Source organism: Parambassis ranga, unplaced genomic scaffold (genome assembly GCF_900634625.1).
Source record: "Parambassis ranga unplaced genomic scaffold, fParRan2.1 scaffold_37_arrow_ctg1, whole genome shotgun sequence".
Lineage (NCBI taxonomy): Eukaryota > Metazoa > Chordata > Actinopteri > Ambassidae > Parambassis > Parambassis ranga.
Window position 1 is genome coordinate 160,931 of NW_021144804.1, and position 20,105 is coordinate 181,035.

A 20,105-nucleotide genomic window follows, 5' to 3' on the forward strand; every position below is an offset into this window, starting at 1 on the left:
GTCCTGAACACATAAAACTCGGATTCCCAACCAGAAAAGTAGCAGAACTGAAGAAGCCACTTGGGGAAGTGGCGAAACGTCTTCAAAAAACAATCCTTGATTGACTTTGTGGCTGTGGCATTAGCTCAACATTGAATCATAGTGTATTTGTTGCATAACAGGAAGTGGTCAGTGGAAACTGAACTGAATTGAATTGAATTGAGAAGCAGAACCTCTCCTTTATAGGGGTTGGTAATTGTCTCGCATTGGACAGAAATGAAAACTGTGTTTAGATAAGCAAAGATGCTAGCAGGTTAACAGTACTGCAGTGGTTAAACCCGATGGGCCGCTGAAGGGCTGAAAACGTGCAGGCACTATTACTTCAAATTCTGACACGGCCATGTTTGTAGTCCAATGAAAGAGGACAAGCTACTGAATTGAATGGTATAAAAAATCTAATGGACTACAATACCCAGCTGACATAAAATCCCTGCGTAAAGACGCAACAACACTAACGCTAGTGCGCGTAGGTGTTTGTGGAGGTTGTAGTTGCTTTAGTGCGCTTCAGTGACTTTTGGTGAATTTCAGTGAGTTTCAGTGAGTGTCAGAGGTTTTTTTAGGTTGTTAGCTAGCTTATCTCTTCTTGCTGCGTCGAGAGGGGCATGGAGCAGAATTTCAACGGCAGGGATTTCCGGATTTGTTTGACCCCGTTGCCAGCCAGTTGAACGTTGGAAAAGATGGACCCAGTTTATGAGTAAGTTTTGTACATTTATTTTGAAGTGTAAACTATTTGTTGCTAATAAAAATGATTTATTATATATATACATATACACAGTATAGTATAGTATTAGTTATGATAATAAAAACTGCTCTATTTGGAGACAAAATTATACATTTTGATGTTTTTGATTTTACACTGTGCATAATGGTAGAAGTTGATGAAGTACAAGGTAAAATTCATACCCAAAAGCTCCAGTAGATGGCAATAGACTAGTGAAATGGATGTAAGTTGTATTTTTCAGCCACTTCCCATTGGAAATGATAAGTAACCTATTTGGCAATGTGGTGCCAAATTGTGCCAGAGTGTCCGCCTGGTGATATCCTTACTAAAACCTTTGTGAAGACTTTGCTCTTTGTTCAAATTCTATCAAATTTGGTATATTTGTAGCCAAGGAATAGCTGAATGTGATCAATGGCATCTGTGTACATAGAATCATTGTTAGCATACTGTTTTCTGCTGTCAAACAGGAAAAAAACTTGAGGATAGAAATGTTACATTTCTCATTCAGTTTATTGTAATTCACTCAGGCATACTAATAGACACAATATTTTAAACACTGGAAATGCATTTTCCGAGGTCCCTGGATGTTCCTAGACACCAAGAACATGCATAATGCACGTTATTATTGTCTTTTTAGGCGATTTTTTTTTCTTTTAGGGTTTAAAGGGTTAACATCTGAATGTGGTGTAACAAGAGTACAAAGCTTTCTGCCCAAACAGGGACTTGAACCCTGGACCCTCAGATTAAAAGTCTGATGCTCTACCGACTGAGATATCCGGGCTCTACGTGTGATTTAAGGGACTAATTCTGTGCAGACAGGTGAACTGAAACAGAGAGCATTGATTGGCTACCTTCAAACATATAAGAAATTCGCTGAATGCTTCTTTAAGGGTGAACTTCCTGTGTGTGCAGACAGTGGAGGTGGTTTCAGGTGTTATAAATTGGCATCTCCATGGTTCAGATGAAGAAGTGGTTCCAGTTCCTCACATGCTCACATCTGCTAGTCCACAGAGGACAGTGGTCCTATACACATAAAGAACACATACTTAATGAATGTATGTGTTTTTATAGAGGACTTCATATTGTCTGAACCTGAGGAGGAGGAGGAGGAAGTCCTGTTCATATCAGCTGACAGGACTGATTCTGGTGTAAGCACATGTTGCTTTAATCTACAAAGTGAAATTGTTATTTGTTATAAAGTCATACACTCTCAGACTCTGGATTCCATCACAGGACAATGTGGACCTCATGTCAGTGTTGTATGGAAAGCCAGTTCAGTTCATTTCTTGATATTAAATATTTTATTTCTCGCACTAGTAAGGCAAAACGTTGCACTAGTTAACTAGTGAATGCATTTAGACCTGGTTAGTGTTGGGTGTATGTGCTTCAGGGATGTTATTTTAGGTTTGTTGTTTGTATTCATGTTAGTAAACTTGATTAGTTTTTGTGTTGTGTCTCCTTTCTATTGGCTGTTGGCAACACGTGTTTGCAGATGGGTTAAGGGTGAGCCTATTAGAATATGAGAGAGCCTGTTCATGAAGAAGGTCATGACTGAACAGTGTATGAACGTTCAGGGAGAGCAGCTCACTGTTCACTGGTGCTTTTGTTCTTTTGTGAAAAGGTAACGGCAATTAAATAAAGAGATGTTTGTTTCAAATAACAAAAGTTAAAGCTGTGCCTGTTTTTATTGCACAGTCAAACTAATTTCATGACAAATAGCCTATATCATAGAATTTTAGTCGACTAAAACTAGACTAAAAGTTAAAAAATGTTGATGACTAAAATGTGACTAAAATCAAATGACATTTTAGTCACAAGACTAAATAAAAACTAAATCAAAAATTGCTGCCAAAATTAACACTGATATGACTACACATACTTATAGGTATGCTTACAATGAAGGGTTAACTACCAAATAATGTAATTGTCAGAAACAGAACTCAGCCTCATAAATATCCATTTTTACAGTGAGCTCCCAAGGAGCCATGCACAATCACTACCTTCACATAAAATAAACCACATCATAAAGTGCTGCTTACCTTTCAGAGGAAGAAAACTTCTGAAAGCAATATGGCGCCCTGCACAAACTTCTCTCAGCAACTACGGTGTCACTGAAGAAAAGTGCAGCATGTGAGCTGTCACTCCAACCAAACCAACCGTGCCTCTGCACCACCTGCTGGCCAACCGGAACAGACTTACATGTATATCTGCAGATCTAATGGTTGTTCTGTATCGTCTTTATTTTTACTTTATCTGTTGTTATGCTGCTCAGGGCCTTGTTTTGATGCTGCTGCAATGGCTTCATGTTCCTCGGCCACACTTGGAGGAGCTGTTCACGTCCACAGGGAGGAAAGGAGACAGCGTGCTGATGGAGCAAACTCTGTTTACCATGTGGGGTAACATCGGCTTACAAGGATTCAACCTCCAATCTCAAAAACACATTATGGTAAGAAGTCTTATGTCTGTATTTGTGTATTTGTAAATATTAATAAAACAGTTTTACAAATATTTGATTTCACGCCTTTGCGTCTAGATCAATCGATGCGAAAATCGAAGCAAGTGAACCTGTGACTAATTAATCTGGGTCTACGCTGTGTCTTCTGCTGCTGTCCAACAACACTCCGCCGCATCCGTGTCCGGCTGCCGTTAAAAGAAAACAAGCGGTCGCTGCAGCAGTCATACAGCTAACATCAGGAGGAACATGCTAAACAAACAGTGACACATTCAACAGAAGGAACTCTATAGTACGAGAGCAGGTAGGAGTTTTCTCTGAGACATAGAAAGTGTCATCTAAGAACTTCCCGTTTGTGAACCCAGAGATAGCGAGTAGGAAGTCAAAATGAGTGACAGCATGTAGCTCAGTCAGCAGGATAAAACCTGTTTGTAGTGCCTTTCACTGAACATGGAGGCCTTTCTTCATGGCTGTTCACTTTAATGAAGATGTGTTAAAGCACCAGAGCTGCTGAACTCCTTGTGTGTGAGAGCCTGTTTGGTTTATGTCATTTGAAATTGAACATGATCAAAGTGTCGTGCGTTCACATTAACTTTATTAATACCCATGGAGTCATTGGGTTGTGTTAGCAGCATATACAACAACTGACAGTAAACACAATGCATGTGTTGATGATTTTCTGTGTCCTCTTCACAGATACTGTGTGTTGATACCCCAGTATTTTCTGAGCCAGTCATCTACAAAGTGAGTTACTAACACAGCCACAACTGTTATGTTGTGTTATTTTAAATGATACAATGATTCTGTACATGGTTTGTAAACCTTCAGCTGTAATGGAAACAGTAGTGCTTTTTATATTGTTAGAATGGAAATGTAACTGTGCCCTGACAGATTTGTTTTCTTCTTTTCTTCTTTCACATTAAAAAGAAGAAAATTAATCATAATATTAATTAATAATAATTAAGAAGGAGAGGTTGGTGTCTTTAGATAAGCATGTGTTTCAGAGATTCAGTGTAGTTTTGAGTGTGAGTACCAGTATGTGTTTGGCATGGTGTGCTGCTGATTTTGATTGAGCTTTGTATTCTTTCAGGTCTTGTATACATTCAAAATGAGTACTGTGATTAAGTTTGTGTGGCATTATTATCAATACGTAGGGAGTGGCAGAGATGCCTGATTGTCAGGGCTCCTTGTACAAACAGAGCACAGTGTTGAGTAATAGGGCATAGAAACTTCAAGGTCCGCCAAAGAAACTGTTATTACTAACAGCAGCGTTACAGTGAGGAAACATACAATAATTATTCTATAACCCTATTCCCAGTTTGTTTGGGTGTTGTCAGAGCTTATTGCCTTTGATTAGGTGGTTGTTGTTGCAAAGAGCGTAAGGGAACCACACAGCCTCTGCTCTCTTGTTTCTGTGCTCCTGTAATACCTTTCATTCTGCTCTGTAGCCACTTAAGGTTTATATCCATTTTGATGTTGTTGTTGTCACATACACACTGTCACAAATGTTTAATTGAACGCTGGCTATCATACACGGGAAGAGGGATGCGATAGACGTGTATCCAGTGATTAGCCTGGCTGCCTCTCTAAACCCCTCTGGAAATGGTAAAAGCATTTTTGTAACTTCTATACAGATCCACAGTTTACTAAACATCGCAGATTGACACTAAGAGGCAAGAGATGGTGTAAACTAGCACACAGAAAGATGTTTTATATAGGCTACTATGAATGAGCTGAGACACTCCATAAATCATGTGTACAGGTGTACCTGAAGGGGCAGATGAAAGCTACAGACAGCAGGTCATCAGCTCTAACAGAAGAGACGACTCAACAAAAAGGCACGAGACGTCGTACAATATGTGGTCTTAATAATACAGTTACATTGTTCTAAGTGTTTTGTTGTTGGATTTCAGTTACCACCCCCATGTACGTTGGTATCAGACGTCAACTGTGCAGTTGCAAGAGTGATCTTGGTGAACCCAGAAAGTCAGCGCTGTGATTTCTTCTCTGACAGAGTCATCTACAGGTCTGTCAGGACCAGACCACCAGTGTTTGCTCACTCACTTTCATCACATCCAACATTCAGTGGAACTTTCTGTCCAGAGCATTTTACACTGGTGGTAGTGGGTACATGTTCGGCATGCCAGTCTGTAAATTAGACAAACAAACGGTGTCACACAGTTCCGGGTTACAGTTTAATGTAAAGGGCATCTCATTCAGTCACTTTCCTTTGGTGCTACTGTGATTGTTCTGAATTCTGTTGTTTCTGAATAATACAGCTGTCTCATAATTGGATTTAAAGGAAATCTACATTTAATTTGTGATTACATTATCATGAAATTTGATTGGCCTAACATTATACTAATTTAGCAAAGATATCTTTACTCTGCTGCAGTTACATTCATTCATGTCAGGGAACAAACTTCTTTGTTTGCACAGACTCAATATACCCGCCCTCATTTGTGTCAGATTTTCATTGTATACATTACATAACAGTAGAATAAAGCTTGCCCATCTGATTCCTAAGACCTTCTATCAGCAGCAAATATGTAACTTGGTTGTTGGTGCATTTCTTGACTGTCAGTATACATGATTCCTTGTGGTTGCTCACCTGTGGGAAGCTTCCAAGGAATTATAGTGGTTTATTGGTTCACCCTGACAAAGAATGAGGAGGGATATAGGGGAAGATTATAGAGTTTGAGAGATGATCATGAAACAATGTAGAATATTAATGTTCCCTTTTGTGTTTTTGCAAATTGAAATCGTAAATTGCCTTAAATGCTTCCGAATTGCAAACAAGTGACCTGGTATGGAGGAAACTTGGAGTGTGTTGATGCCCTCTTTTTGTTCTGCAGTGGCAGAGTGAATGGTCGTCAGTACAGAGCCGACCTGGAGCTTTACCAGAATATTGTTGCTGAACAGTGCTGCTGGGAAATGAAGTCCAACCAACCCGTTCTCAAACTAGTCAAACAGCAGCAGGGACACTGGGAAAGACTTGTCAGGACTAAGGTACTCGACTTGTGTTCAGTCTACAGCAGAAATATAGAATTTTTCCACATCATCTTCTGATTGATTTAACAGGTGATTTATCTATATATATATATCTAATATTTTTGTGAGTCACGACATGGATCACCTTGACGACGAGGAAGAAACACCAAACGGTAAGCTGCTGGAGACTGACTTAATTTTTGTGATAATACCTACTTTCAGTGAGAATGATTCGCCCTCTTGTGGTTTTGTGGTTTATAGGGAACACAGGAGAGGACAACTGCTATGTGAATTCAGAGAGCGGTAGTGAAAGTGACTGAACATCTAGCTGTGCATGTAATAAGAGTAATCAGAGTAATTAATTCTCACCAAGTGGCATCAAAAAGTATGGAAAAAAATCATATAAAACAAATAACATAAAAAAACTATGAAACCTGTAGTAATATACAAATGCTCCACCATAGTATAAAGTATAGTTCACGTGAGGAGCAATATTGTGGTTATTATATCAAACGGTCATTCTGCCTGTTGGCATTTTGGAGAGAGAGAGAGAGAGAGAGAGACACAGTTTGAACATTTCTAACTATTTACCAGTGGGCATTATGAAAATGTACAGTTTATTATTTATAAAGATCAGCAGAAAATACTATTCTGACTGCACACACACACACACACACACACACTCTGACTGCACACACACACACTCTGTCTGCTCTCTGACTGCAGACACGCACGCGCGCACACTCCGACTGCACACGCGCGCACACACACTCTGACTGCGCGCACACACACTCTGACTGCGCACACACACACTCTGACTGCGCACACACACACTCTGACTGCGCACACACACACTCTGACTGCGCACACACACACTCTGACTGCTGTCGTGACCTTCCCTGGTCACCCCGGATTGTCAGACTCCGTCTTCTGTAATCAGAACATTGAGTGAAAGACAATACCCTGGGTTTGTAGTTTCGCCTTTGCAAAGGGAGAACACAGTGAACACAGGCCTTTCAGTCTGCTTCACTCCCCTCCATAAGTGTTCTGCCCCTCCCTGGACACAGGCTCGTGGAGGTACATTTGCATAATCTATTTGCATAATAGATCAACAGTTTTTCAAGACCTTCGTTGGTATTACCATATTGGGACATGTTGCCCTGTTATTCCCACCTACCAATTATAATAATTGGTCTAACATATTTATGACTGCGAAACACTCTGTATCCCTCCTATGTTGGATGATTTATCTTACGTCCGATGCCTCCCAGTGCTTCGCCTTCACCGCATCAAAAGGGTTCCAGGAATGATAACATCCTCGCGAACTCCCTGTAACGGAGGATGTGTTTGTGTGAAAGAGTGTGAAAACCTCCCTTTTTCTCTGAGTGAAAGCATACATACGAGTAAATATGTGCTCTGTATCATGTCAGTGCATAGGTAACCTTATATAATTCCACACTGCGCACACACACACACACACACTCTGACTGCTCTCTGACTGCACACACACACACACACTGACTGCACTCTGACTGCAGACACACACACACACACACTGACTGCACACACACACACTGACTGCACTCTGACTGCAGACACACACACACTCTGACTGCACACACACACGCTGACTGCTCACTGACACACACACACTCACTGACACACAGACACACGCACACTCTGACCTCCTGACGGACTGTGACTAACCTGTCACCTTCTCTCTCTCTGTGTGTTCAGAGTCGGATCCTGTCCATGTTGCTCTGCTTGTCATCTTCCTCTTCATCCTCCCAGGTACAGCTGGACTTGCAGGTCCTGGTCTGGGGTCCATGTAGAGTCAGTGACTGTTCACACCTGGGATTAGCGTGTGAGGTGACCACATCACATGGCACAGCTGTGATTGGATCACATGCTACAGGCAACCTTGCCTGTTTGACCTTTGACCTCTGTGCAGCTCTGTCACTCTGTCTCTGCTTCCTGTTTTCTCTCCTGTCAGGTTCATGACAGACCTGCTCCTCCCACTAAGCCACTCCCCCCTGATCCCGCTCTAAAACCTCAGCCACAGGTAACCTTGCCTGCCGGTGTCCATGTGCTGTTTCCGTGTTAATGTGTGATTATTAGAATAGTTAGGTAATAGTGTATCATTTATGAAGTCCTCTCTATCTACACACTGCCACCATCAGGGCAGACTGAGAGCTACAGCACTGGCCTGTGGCAGATCAGTAAAGATGGAGAATTCTGTGATGTCACTCTCTTTCCTGGTCATCACTGACTCGTGTGCCCCCCCCCCTTCCCATCAAGCCACTGCCCCCCGACCCCCCCCACCGGTTTTCTTTGTTGAGTGTTTGTCTGCAGTTCATGTACAGATCAGATCAGGCTGCAGCTCCACCTGCTGGTTGGAGGAGAAACAGCATTAAATATGATGTGGAATATAAAAGTACTGTAAAAGTCATAGGACATCTTCTGTTCGTACAGTAGGGGGCGTCACACTTCTGTCTGCATGCTGTGATCACTTAACAGAATTTCACAATATAGCTCAGTACACAGCATCCCATTGCTAAGGCTCTACTCTTCCTCTTCTGCTCTTCTTCATCACTAACCTCTCAGCTGCTAGCGAGTCAACCAGCTCCACCCAACAAGCCACTCCCCCCTGACCCCTGCACAACTGGACAGGTACGACCTGCCTCTGGCTGCAGCCTCTGATAGTGCTGAGTAGAGAAGCCGCTTGATTGATCAGTGTAATGTGATCAGGTGGTTGATCACTGTGATTATTGAACTCACCTGAAATCTGGTGTAAGCTGATTGGTCAGGGACACAGGTGAGCGTCAGGTCCTGGATTTATGTAGATTCTGATAACATTCCCTGAACTACAAATTCTCAGGGTTAGTTCGACCCATTTAATCAATCAACAAAACTAATCAGCTATTTGAACGACTAATCATGGTTGATGACATTTGATGAAGATTCCACTTTAGATATAGCGTAAACATATAAATTCTTCAAGTATCAGGTTCCACTCAGACCGGTGCTGCCCAGGAAGCCTCCCCCGGCCTGCTACCCCGACCTCCTACAGCCCCCCGACTACGCCTCTGACATCAAACCCCAGCGGCACAGAAGTGTTGCACCAGCTGCCTCTCCTAACAGGTACAGTGGTTCATTCCAGACCAGGAGAGAAAGACGTTTTAAAGCTCAAACTGTAACTGTGTGTCTCTGCAGACGGCCTCCTCTTCCTCCCATTCCACCGTCTAGCGCCTAAGATGGAGGCCATGAAGATGAAGATGATGCTTGGTCATTGGAGTTAATCCTCCTCAACGCTGCTCTGTAAACAATGGTGCCTTGCTAAGCAGCCCCTCAGCACTGATCATGTCACTTCAAAGCCTGGAGCTACGCCTCGGGTCAGTGCCTTGCTCACAGATGGAGTCATGTGATGACTCACGGAGAGCTGCCCACACTCTCTGAAGACGGACTAGAACTTGAGGGACAAAGTCCTTCAGATCGTAATCAGATTACTTTACAGACTGAGTCTTCATCAGATTGTAATCAGATTATTATTTCTATGGTTCAGGCTGAAAGGTGAAAAATCTTTAGTCTGAAGTTTTGATTTTAGAATGAATGGGAGAAGTTGAGCTGCTGAAATGAATAGACGTTATTGAAAGTGAGATGTTTTAGATGTTTTCTTTTTCTCTGAGCCTTTTCAGTTAGAAGGACCTTTCCCCACCTTTGCTGAGGTGGCCAGTGAGTTTGTGGAAGCTGACACACTTCCTGGATCTGTGCTGGACTCTGAAGTTAACTGAAAGCCTTACCAGCAGCACCTGTCTGTCTCTGTGTCTCTACAGTCTTCATCTGTCTAATGTGTCTTCAGCTGCCAGAATGTACTCAGTGAGTTGTCTGCTGTTGTATTGTTATGCCAAAGAGGATCAATCATTCTGAATTAAAATATTGATCTGTTGAGAGCAGAAATCACTGAGAATGCTGTTTCAGCCACGATTCTTCATCTGAGTTCTGCTAAAGTTATGTGAGGCAGAGCACTGATATCTGAACAAAACCTGGTCTGAAAAGGTCTCACGCGGTTTGGTCTTCAAAGAGGACCAGGAGTAAATCAACTCTGCTGGGTCAGCTTTAAATCACACAATCGGTCCTTTTGTCAACACCTGCCCAGCAGCTTTCACCCCATCCAAACCCTAACACAATGGGGCCGTCAACTAGTCCTGCACAGTGTCTGGTCCTTAACTGACCATTAACCAACAACAGGGATCTTAGTCATGTGAGTCAAGATCCCCCCACAGAGGTCCTGAACACATAAAAACTCAGATTCCACACCAGAACAGCAGCAGGACCGAAGAAGCGACGCGGGGGACGAAACGTCTTCAAAACACCATCCTTGAGTCCAGCTGCCGCCATCAGACTCCTGGACACAGCGGCTCTGTTCCACCTTCACTCAAACCAAGTGTGATGTGAAATAGGAGCAGCCAGGTAGCCGTTCTTAGCTAACCTGCACAAAGGGGAGGGACGGAACTTTTGTAACAGTTTGTCTCAGCTCAGTGTGAGAGAGCGGCCTCATCACTCGGTCGTCAACACAGAAATATGAAACAATGGAAACACTCATGTCACATCTTTGACTTCAAGCCACAGAACAGTGACTCACTTCCTCTGAGTCTGAACGTTCTACTAGTCTTCTTACAGATATCAGATCTATCATCTGATACCATCAGTTCATTGTTCACTGACACTGATTGAGACAGTTTGGTTCTGTAAAGAAAATGTATCCTGTCCACTCAGCTGAGTCAGCTGATCACATGCTCTCACATCTCTTTTCTCTGTATTCTGACCACATGACACTTCCTTTCATCACTTCCTGTATTTCAGACCCATCGTTTGTCGGCTCGTCTCTGGACCAAGCCGAGAAGAAACTCTACTTCTTCTTTAGTGAAATTGGGAAAGAGTTTAACTTCCTGGACGAACTGCAGATCTCCCGTGTGTCTCAAGTCTGCAAGGTAACATAAAAAGTGACAGCAGGATGTGATGTCATCTGATGCTACAGTCTGATGCCTGTGTGTGCAATTACAGGACGATGTGGGAGGACAGAGGACTCTGCAGAGGAAGTGGACGTCCTTTGCCAAAGCAAAGTCCCCCAAACAGCTTCCCTTCAACATCCTCCAGGATGTGTTCACACATGGTGGCTGTCTCCTTCCTGCTGGTGCTCTGCATCTGTGCCCTGATGATTGCTGCACTTTACGTGTGGCAACAAAGACAAGCCGACCGCAAATCACACCGTCTGGTCTGTCCAGAGGAGGGCAGCAAAAACAACAACTGTCTAGAGATCTGCTCTCTGAGCAGCCCAGAGGACCCTGGACCAGACCTGAAGGTGGTCGAGTGAAAACGTGTTGGTCCATACACCTCTCCTCTTCCTCCCAACCTGTGTGGCCTTACACTCTGTGTAATGTGCAAAGTGGACTTTAGCCTGTAGTTGTTGAACACACTGTTCTGCTTCGTTTTCACAGACGACGGGATTATTGTTTGATTGTAATGATGGCTGGGAGATCAGTTATCAAGTGATCAATATTTGCACATTTGTAATGTTAGTTTAATTGATTGTGTACAGAGCTGTTGTGTTTGTTTACAATAATGCAGGGATTGAGTGTTTATTGTTTTGAATTGATCTCTGACCTCATGTGAATCTGCAGCTTTAATAAATCTTCCTCAACAGCTGGTCTCCTGTTGGTGGAAACACTGCCACCAAAATTTATGACGTCGCGCCACAATCAGGAAGTGCTTTGAATGCCAGACTGTCCCATTTACCAACGGTTGAGGATCCTCCAGTTTTCCTGGTTACCACAGCGCTGCAATACCGTTACTATAGTAACAGACCTAACAAAGCCAGTGGTTTCTTCGGGCGAGCGTAAAACACAGTGAAGAGAACCGTCGGTGCTGGTCGAAGCTGGAGGAGGTAACGTCAGTGTCATCCCACAAAGTCCAGCTCATGCTGAAGCCTGACTGTTTGTCACATGGCCCCAGGTGACGTTAGGTTGATGTTAAAGAAACTTAGAAAAGTTGGGAGGAAGCTGCTGTTTACTTCAGTTACAGTAGACGGTATTATTTGTCTGACGACATGTTGTTGCCTTTTCTGCTCCCTCCCCACACACAATGGACATGAGGAGATTCCTAACAAAAACACAGAGAGTTAGAGTTGTTTTCAGCATTAACCCATATTGTAATAAGGCCAGGTTAGCTCCTGTTAGCCTGCTAGCTTCAGCCTCGCTGTGCCAGTGCACACAGCCACCTGCTCCTATTCTTATCAGCAAGAATAAAACACATGTGATGGACCGTCAGGACACAGTGGAGCATTATATGAACAGGGAAACACTGATGCAGCAGATGAGGCAGGGCATCATTATAAACACATCCACAAGGTTTGTTGTGAATTCAGCAGTTTTATAAGCAAATAAAAATAAAGACATGCATCTTTTTGTAAGTTAGTATTTTTAGTGTTTCTGTATTATCTGCATTAAGCAGAGTTTGGTTCATGGTCCAACAACTTTTTGAAACTCAGATGAAGAGAACTGTGTTAAATCAACATGCTGATGTTATTTCATTGATGATGTATATATTTAAAGCTCACTTATATTGGTTGTTAATTCAAAAGTATGCTTGCTGAGGTGAGTGATGACGGGGAAACTCTATCAGGTGGACATGAGGGAGATTTGCCAGTGTTTTGTCTCTGTAAATGAGAGAAGGCCTCAGATATGGAGGTTTTGTATCATCTGTTAGTGTAGTGCCACCAGTGTGTTTGACAAAACTGTTGTTTCACTTGGAGTTAGTTTCTGTCACCGTGTTTTAAAATCAATGAGTGTTTATTGAATCTGTCTCTGAAATAGTCATTAAGTGTTTACTTCTGTAGCTAAAATAGTTTAACAACCTGTTAAAATCTGCAGGAAATCTCAACTACTTCATATTATTATATTTCATAATATACTAATGTACTTTTTTTCACCACCAACCCACAGAAGGTGTCCCCCCCGTAATGAAGGGCCTCTTCATTACTGTTAGCAGTGGTTGCTAGCACAGTTAATCTTTTTTTAGTTCACCTTTAACCCATGTAGGGAGCATGATTTTTGTTTGTGTAGTGGCAGTGGGATGATTGATAAAATAAAAACACAGCAACATGGAGTAATTATTTATTGTTGTAATCGCTTGGTGGGATCGGGTGTGTTCAGGGATATGACTATATATCAATATATAGTAATAGATCAATCAGTTAGATAGTGAAATATATTAGATACATTGATACATTTATCAGTTTGAGATTCTTTAAATATGAGTTAAATATATTACTTGGATGCAAACGATGCACATTTATTTTTTATTATTTATATCTAAGAATTTCATAGCATTAAACGCAGTTAATCGCAATTTGTCATTGTGTACATTTTAGTAGAAGAAAAGTTATTAAGTAAACCGACGATGATTCCCCTACACCAGCATCCAGCTTTGTTCTCTGCCGCAAATGCTTTAATTGTGTTAAACATTTTAATCGGATTCATCATGATGTTTGATCAGCCCTAATTATTATGTATCCACTTCAAATGTAACTTTGTAACAATTGTGTGCAGTGAAACTGAAAGTTTAATGTATTTTATTGTGTCAGCCATGTAGTGTAGTCGAACGAGACTGCACGGAGATTCAAATGCCAAACGATCCATGAACCAATAACACACACCGCAATTCATTTTATTCACCACTAGATGTCCTACTCGAGCACTGTGTCATTGAAGCCTGGAGTAATGAACCTTTTTCTTGAATCAGGTGTCGAAGCTTCAACAAAGCCTTGAAAACCCATCACTAGCTGTAGGTATTATCTGTAAGACACAAGAACCAGATGCTGAATTAACTATACAATGATCGGATTGTGGGTTTTTAATGATTGTTTATTGTTAATGTGTGATGGTGTGTGAGCTCTTACCTTTTGTTGTGGCCAGGGGTGACAGTCAAAAGAGTCCCTCTTGGAACAAGCAGGCATTTATGGTTCCGGACCAGTCCACTCAGGAAATAGGTGCAGGGGGAAGGACAATTTTAGTTATGAGTTTTAAACCAGCTTTTAGCTTTTAATAAAAAGGAATTCCATGTATTTATTGTACATATGTGTTGTATTTGGTGTGAGGTGTATGGTGGGGTAAGTGTAATGGAGGGAGAAGGAGATCACCTATCTGGGGATGGGAGAGGACTCCAGGTGTGGCAGCAGCTATTTAAAGCGGCCATTTTGTACGTATGGTGGTTTTTCTGTTGTGTGCTGTCAGGACCACATGCTGCCTGTGGTTCCCAGCATGTGGGTACATTTATTGATGTTTGTTATGTGCTTGCTAAAAAACATCTACATAGATGGTACATTCAACTCTGTCTCCTTCTTGTGAAGTTAAGCTGCTACATGGCCATCGTAGAACTGTGTCACTGGAGAACAAAGCTTTCCACCTGAACAGGGACTTGAACCCTGGACCCTCAGATTAAGAGTCTGATGCTCTACCGACTGAGCTATCCAGGCTCTACATGTTGTGTCAGAGACTAATTCTGTGCGGACAGGTTAACTGAAACAGAGAGCATTGATTAAGGGTGAACTTCCTGTGTGTGCAGACAGTGGAGGGGGTGGAGGAGGAAGTCCTGTTCATATCAGCTGACAGGACCAATTCTGGTGTAAACACATGTTGCTTTAATCTACAAAGTGAAATTGTTATTTGTTACATGTCAGTTTTCTCTTCCAAGGACTCAGTTTAGCATGACATGATCAGCTTGATGTTCATATATGTGTTACACATTATTACTAGATGAGCTGCAGTGAAACATCCAAGCGACCACGTCCCAGCACATGTCAGAGATGCAGAACAGATGGAACAGTCTTATGGAGTGATGGAGGCCATGAAGCCTCCTAAAGCTTTGAATGGAGCTGAAGTCATGATGCACTGATCTTTCTTATATAATGTCTCATAAGTATTTGTTATAATATTGTGTCATTGAGCACTTTGCATATCACTGTCCTCCATGAGGAGACTGTCCTCCATGTCTAGATAAGGCTTGCTGTCTAGCAACTATTGCCCTGCACACTGGCTCCCAACAATGCCCAGCTTCAGCCTTGCTTCAGTGGTCTCTATGAATATGACCTGGATGACATGTAAATATAGTGTGCTCTTTGTAATCTGTATTCTGGCTCTAAAACAAGTGCCCCTTGTGAGGGTTGAAGTCACAATCTTCAGATGATGAGGCTGACTCGCTGCCTACTGCACTAACGAGGCTCAGAAAGAGGTGAAACATGGTCTTTTTCTCTTTTTCTTCTTTAAATAAAGACATCTACAGTGCTCATGCTGGCTACTGCACCAACAAACATTCTTAATTTAAATCAAATGAATGTGTTCTATAAAAAGGCTCTAAAGGTAAAACATCACAGTAATTCTTCCTGTGACACCTTCACTACCAGTGATGGTAAGTGCTCTTGTTTCAAATGTGATGTGCACTGTACCACTGAAGCTCGTCTGTGAAGTGTAGTGCCTCTGTGTGTATGTCACAGTGATGTTAACAGAAGTCAGATAGGTCTGTTAACACATATAAAAACAACATGCTGAACAACAGCATAGATGTGAAGGTGAATATATGTCCCCTCACATGTTCCTCAGTTAAAAGGGTCATTGCATTGGCCGGGAATCGAACCCGGGCCTCCCACGTGGCAGGCGAGAATTCTACCACTGAACCACCAATGCTGTAAAAAGCTGACATCTAGTGGTGCCATCGCAGGTTGCAGCCTCCTCATTCCAAAATCAATCCCTCCTCCACATAAAGTCAAAAGTTATAAATTCGCCTCATTACATGAGCGGTTGTGTGTAATGACGCGGCTCACCAGCAGAGGGCGTGTGACGGAGCAACAAGCAGGAAACTACAGGGGAGAAGAGACACAAGCATCCACAGATCAGAACAGACACTCAGCTCTTCTCTCTGAGACCATGATGATACCGTCACATATCATCACTGCACATGTTTTTGGCTGCACGTCTGGAAATGAGAGGAGACAGAACATTATCATACATGTTGCATAAGTAAAGTCACATGACATGCACCACTGTAAATAAAGGAAACCACATATTCTCAGACTCTTAGAGCACAGAGCTGAAGGATGAATGTAAGACAGCAGTTTGTTGCTCTCTGACTTTTCTGCCATGTTCAGTTCGTAGCTGCAACACAAGCACAGTCAGAGTGTAGTTATGATCAGCAGACATGAATAAACTCCATGAACTCCACAGTCCTCCTGAACAGATGTGTGTTATCTTAAGAATAACATGCAAAGAATATTGGAGAATACAGACCATAAATCCACAATATAGAAGTAATATATACAGTGAAATAAAAGAAGACTGAGCCATCTGAGGCTGCACTGCAGCGCCACCTGCTGGCAGAGCGCCGTCACAGCAGGGACACAGTTAGTGACATAAAAGCTGTTTTTATGTCACAGTTCTTTACACGTGATGAACACAATAAATGAAACAAATGTACAAAAACAGTTACATCACACTTAAATTGTTCTGATCTATAAACATTGATCATGAATAGGTACAGATCAAACAAACTGTCCGCTCCAATCAGGTTCATGTTTCTGTTCTGGCACATCGTTGACACATTCAAATCCTTCACGATCATTTATTGTCAAATCGCACATCCCTAGTTAGAGAGAGCAGACTCAATCTCATCCTCTCCATACTTGGACCAGAGATTGTGCTGGACTGTCCTTTTGACTTCCTCCAGTCTGGTTTCACAATCTTTCATTGTCTTTCCCAGGTCTGCCTGCAACTGCGCGCTCAGCTTAGCTTCTTTATCCACCCCTTCAGCCTCTGTGATGTCCGCCAACAGTCCGGTCCAGTAGTCATCATTACTCACTGACTTTCCTGGCATGAAGGGTAAGTGTTTTGAACTCCTCTTGTAGCTCAGTCTTTGTCATGTTCCCAGCAGCCCAGCTCAGGTAGTTTGCTTGTTTGGTGAAGGCACTTTTCAACTGACAACTCAAAGCTCTTCTTTTCCTTTTATTGCATGTTGGTATGATGACATTAAGTTGCAGTGGCAATGGTGATTGCTTGGTTTGGTTTGATTAGAATCACTTAACCGCCTAGAATCGCCTAGGTTGATAACCTTAAAGACAAATTAAACCTGGTGTTAAACACTTTTCAAGATAACACAATAAACTTAACTAAAGCATAACATTGTAGCTATTTTTGCTAACTTCAACTTAAATTGTTCATGAACACAAGTAGTACATTTGTCTCTTTACAAAGTCCAGTCTTTACCAGTTGTCTTTGTGTCTTGCCTTAAGCTGAGAGCTCCATGGTGCTGAGGCTTACTGACTGTAAGGTGTGTGATCCATGCTGCTTCTGCTCTGCTCCATCCTGTGCTGATCTGCAGTTCATTGATTGCTGAGCTCCATCTAGTGGACAGACAGTAGAAGTGAATCAGGAAATGTCTTTCAGACACTTGTCGGACCGGTTTCACCGTCACTGACGTGTTCAGACTGTGAGGCTGTGAGGAAGTGACGGCGTCCTCAGATCAGATTGTGTCAGACAGCAGGACTGAGGAGGACCAGGAGCAGCTTCTTCTCCACACAGGAAGCTGGAAAGTGTCTGTAAGTCCATCTGAACTGATCCAGCAGGTGAGAGTCCTTCCAGAGAAATCTCTCCATGTCTGATCACACTGTGCTGCATCACTGACTGATGGTACAGTACAGATGTTTCTGCTGCTGATTGGCTGCTTTCTCTTTGCTCTTTGATGACTTTTATAGCAGATGAACAGCTGTTTCAGAACAAGTTGTTACTTGTAGTGTTTTTCTGTTCCAGTCACAGCAGACTGTAGAACACAGCTCTCAGGTCACATGATCAGTGAGAAATGCAGGGAGTGTCAGAACCGGTCTGACAGCTTTCTGAGTTTTTGTGTTCACTGAGCTGTGTGGAGTTACTGTAATTCAATTCATGTCAGACAGACAAACAACAAGCGTCTCTGTTGATCGTTCTCTCTGTAAAGTTCAGCAGCTTCATTTGCTCTGAAACTCAGATCGACTCGTTCAAAGCTTCAAGCGGAGAAAAGGTCGCTTTATTCTGACTTTATCAGATCAGTCTGTTTCAGGTTTAACACGCCTGTGCTGCGTTTTATTTTTCATGAATTCATATCGATGATTGAAACTCATCAGAAGAAACATTTTCTCTTCAAGGGTTCATAAATATGTGAATCTAATATTTGCCATGAGGAGAAGTGTGTCAGTCCTCAGAGCTCAGACAGTAGCTGCTCATGTGTTTGTCCTTTCTATAGAAAACAGTCCACAGACTGTTACAGAGGAAGGTCTCAGTGCTTCACTCAGTCTGTTCACACTGTGACAGAAACACACATGAACACATGTTCATTTATTCACATGTTCACACATGGAGAGAAGTGACAGAATTCTGAAGCAAACACTGAATGTGTGTGTGCACTGTTCCACTTACAGCATGTGACATCAATAATAACAGCATCAGAGATGTTGGTGTGTTTACAGACTCACCAAAATAAAAGCCTGAGAACCAAACCTGGTCTGAGGCTCTGATGCTAAGCTAACAGCATGATTAGCCTGTTAGCATCTACATGAAGGATCAATAACAACATGCTGACTGTGTGTTTCTGTGTCATGTTGCTGTGTTTGTGTGAAGGTGTGAGCTCTGCTATGAGTCAGTGTGAGGACAGAGAGGAGGGAGTCCCTCCCTCTAAAAGCCCTCTGTGTGGGGACCATGAGAGCCGGACCAAAGCTCAGAGGTAAGAGGACCGTCTCTGACTGTCCATGACTCTTCTCCATGTCAGAGCTCACACTCACATTATTCACACATCTGTGTGTTCAAGAACAAAGCAGCAGCACACTGCACACTCTGCTGGACCTGGACCTGGACCTGGACCTGGACCTGGACCTGGGCCTGGACCTGGACCTGGACCTGGAGCTGCCAGCTGTGTGTCCATGAAGAGTGATTTGTCAAAGGATCATCCCATTGATTTCAAAGCTGTTGATCCATCTGAGGGTCAAAGGTCAGAGTTAATGTCACAGCTGCAGTTTGTTTCCATCATTATTAAACATTTAAAGTGTAACATGATGTTCAGCATCATTTTTCCAGAAGAAGCTCAGAGTCAGTGTTTGTGATTCTATCAGGATCCAGGATGTGAGAGCAGACTCTGCTGGACCTGGACCCAGCTGTGTGTCCATGAAAAGTGATCGGTCGATGGATGAGCTCATTGATTTCAAAGCTGATCAGCCATCTGATGATCAAAGGTAAGAATCACTCTGGAAGTGTCTCCATGCTGTGATGAGCTCTGCTGGACTCTTGGGGTTGTATGTGTCTGTTTGCTCTGCAGGTGGTTGATGGTTTGGAGCATCTGTAGCACAGAGTAATGCATATTTACAGTGCTGCTTCAAAGTGTATGAATCATTTAAAATCTTCTATATGTCTGCATAAACATGACTTAAACATCTGCCTCACTGTACTAGAAAGGCAGCCCACTGAAACAAAGTATGGAAAGACATTTCAGTAATAAAACATTTAAATAAATGATAGATTCATACACTGTATGTAAATATTATTGTGCTGCCCCCTATAGTCAGCCAAAATTCTATGTTTGAGTTGAGATTGTCCTACGAGGCTTCCGTAGTAGCATAATGGTTCCAGAGCCAAGTGGAAAGTTTCTGCTGTGTTTTTTCATCCTGCTACATGTTTTTTAGTCGTCTGAGAATATCTGTCTGTAAGTATTATGTTTCATAAGCCCTTACCTTACGTCATGCGCTCATAGGAGGCACCTTAAGTTATTTAAGTTTAAGAAAACGGGTTAAAAGTGTGACGCTAGTAGCGCTAGCGACCTTATGGGTTTTTC

The 20,105-nt window shown here is 42.4% G+C and overlaps 1 long non-coding RNA gene and 1 other non-coding gene across 3 annotated transcripts; one reads left to right on the plus strand and one right to left on the minus strand.

The window, feature by feature from the left end:
- The first annotated feature begins 6,318 nt into the window (after window positions 1-6,318).
- Window positions 6,319-8,264, plus strand: LOC114431090 (uncharacterized). Of its 2 annotated transcripts, none has more exons than XR_003670045.1 (3): window positions 6,319-6,376; window positions 7,941-7,994; window positions 8,197-8,264. It is a non-coding gene; the product is annotated as an uncharacterized LOC114431090 (long non-coding RNA). The 2 variants fall into 2 exon arrangements; XR_003670044.1 differs by lacking the exon at window positions 8,197-8,264 and adding an exon at window positions 6,465-6,506 and having other exon boundaries at window positions 6,320-6,376; window positions 7,941-8,020.
- Window positions 8,265-14,663: 6,399 nt separating this feature from the next.
- trnak-cuu (transfer RNA lysine (anticodon CUU)) lies at window positions 14,664-14,736 on the minus strand. Its single transcript has one exon. It is a non-coding gene; the product is annotated as a tRNA-Lys (tRNA).
- Window positions 14,737-20,105: the final 5,369 nt, after the last annotated feature.